The sequence below is a fragment of the Octodon degus genome, unplaced genomic scaffold (assembly GCF_000260255.1).
Source record: "Octodon degus isolate 3935 unplaced genomic scaffold, OctDeg1.0 scaffold00114, whole genome shotgun sequence".
Lineage (NCBI taxonomy): Eukaryota > Metazoa > Chordata > Mammalia > Rodentia > Octodontidae > Octodon > Octodon degus.
In genome coordinates this window covers 8,054,475-8,057,327 of record NW_004524690.1, presented here as the reverse complement: position 1 = coordinate 8,057,327, position 2,853 = coordinate 8,054,475, and positions in this window count along the sequence as shown.

Here is a 2,853-nt window from a genome sequence, read left to right as displayed (position 1 = left end):
ATTGTAGAGGATTTCAGAAAATGGAAAGATATTCACTGCTACTGGGTAGGAAGAACCAGCATTGTGAAGATGGCCATACTCCCAAAATTGCTGTAACAATTTAATGCAATCCCTATCAAACTACCATTAACATACCTCCCAGACCTAGAGAAATTATTCCTAAAATTTATTTAGAACCAGGAAAGACATAGAATAGCAAAGGCAATCCGGGGCAACAAAGACAAGGCAGGAGGCATTACAATTCCTGACATGAAATTATACTACAAAGCTACTGTGATAAAAGCAGCATGGAACTGGCAACAAAATAAACCTGAAGATCAATGGAATAGATTAGAAGTGGCAGAGGCCTCTAGAAACACATTCAATCACCTGATCTTTGGCAAAGGGGCCAAACACCCTTACTGGAAGAAAGATAGCCTCTTTAACAAATGCTGCTGGAAAAACTGGCTCTCTACATGCTGAAAACTAAAACTTGACCCAGGTCTATCACTATGCACTAAGCGAAACTTGAAGTGGTTAAAGATCTAAACATTAAAGCAGAAACAGTAAATCTCCTGGAAAAGAAAGTAGCAGGAACTTTTGAAGATATAGGGGTAAGCAAAGAGTACAAAAACAAAAATCAAATCACACGGGTAATACATGAAAGAATTAACAACTGGGACCTCCTCTTATTGAGAAGATTTAGCATGTCAAAAGAAATTACCAACAAAGTGAAGAGGCAACCCACAAATGTTGAAAAAATCTTGACCAATAGGCACTTAGACAAAGGTCTGCTCTCTAGAATTTATAAAGAACTAAAAATCATTAGAGCTTCTAAATTTAAATGCCCTGTCCAGAAATTGGCATCCAAGATGAACACACACTTCTCAGAGTGCAAACTTAAATAAGTGACTAAATATATGAAAAATGCCTCACATCACTAGCCATCCATGAAATGCAAATTAAAACAACACTAAGATACCATCTCACCCCAGAAAGCATGGCTATCTTAAAGAAATCAACCAACAACAAATGTTAGAGAGACTTGGAGAAAAGGGAACCCTTCTCCACTGCTGGTGAGAATGTAGACTGGTGCAACCATTATGGAAATCAGTGTGGAGAATCCTTAAAAAGCTAGGACTGGAAATTCTATGCAAGCCAGCTATCCCCCTACTCAGAATTTTCCCAGAGGAACTGAACATGTCATATCAACATGATGTATGTGTACCTATGTTTATAGCAGTACAATTTGTGATAGCCAAATCTTGGAAACAACCAAGATTCCCATCATATGAGGAATGGATGAAAAAGATGTGCTATTTTTATACAATGGAGTATTACTCAGCTATAAAGAATGATAAACTTGAAGCTTGTATATTTAAGTGAATGCCACTTGAAGATATACTCATAAGTGAAACAAGCCAGACCCACATGTGTAAATATCCTATAGTCTCCCTAGTATAAGAACTCAAAAGAAGAATACAAATAGAAAGATATAACACAACTAAAAGGAAAGCGAGAACTTGAGGATTGGACAAAGAGGAGAGGGCAAGGTGAAAAGCTGGGAAACAGGACAGGGACAAAGCCATACATTTATATGCACAAGATGGGTAAGGCAATGATCCTGAGAAACATCAGCATGTTTTTGAAACTAGCAGTTAATTGGTAGGATTCTCACCCTGACTAACTATATATTCTGATTCCTGTGACCTAAGCAGCTGCACTGCAGATAGCAATATGTAATAGAGGTCATGCTTGGAATGCCTGATATTCTGGTCTTCTAAATACATACTGCTTGTCATGACATACCAATTAATACCATACTGTCTCTCATGTAAGTGTTTGTTTAAAAAAAGTGTAATAAATGAAAAAAAGTGACAAGAAAAAAAGTCATTAGACTGTCCTGCTACAATGATATATATGGTTAGATTTCTAAATTTGTGTAAAAATATGTAATCATTTATTCATATTTTTAAAGATTTTTTATGTTTTTAATTTTTTTCTCCATATTCTGTAGAAACAAAGTTTAACATATCAATACTAGATGGAAAATGCCTGTTTTATGTTAATCCTAAAATATTTGGTATTCAGACTGATAGTGAGGTTAAACCCAACTGCATATGTTGTAGGGTAATAATAATCTTCTCTTCTGGAGGGTTAACAACCTAAGTTTGGAGACCAAAATTTAGAGAAAAATAAGGGCTGCAAGGACAGCCAACATTTTGGCCCTAGCCTTTCAAGGTCAGTGAAGACTCAGGACATAGGAAAACCTATACTGTAACATAATGTAACTCAGTTGTGTCCCAAATTTTCTGATCAAGGAAATTATGGGGCCACAGAGCAGTGTGATCAATGATGTAGAGTGTGCCTAAGGAGAGTTACATGGAGAGAAAACATTCTCTCAGGCTTTCACAGAGAGCAAATTGGTCAAGCAATGGCCATGACTTATCCACATGGTTCACACAAAGGATATGCAAACTGCAGTACAGGGTTACAGGATGAACTTGAGGGGACTTGACTGACCTTATCAGATACAAAAGTTACATTTCCTGTTATAGAGGTCTTGTTTTACCTTGGTCTTAACATCCAGCAGAAGAGTATAAAAATGAGACATAAAAAGTAAAGCTATATTAATATGCTGAGCTGTAAAAGGCTTACATCAACAACTTCTGGCATTGCCAGTCCTATGGACAACCCACTGCTATTATGGACTACAAGAGTATATTGGAATATTTTGCTGAATTCACACAAATACTATATTTAAATGGCAATGGAATTCCCATCTCTGACAAAACTAAACAAAAACAAGGGATACAAAGGAAGGACCATTTTGTATTTGTATATACAAAGTAGTTAGGATAGATATACAGCTAC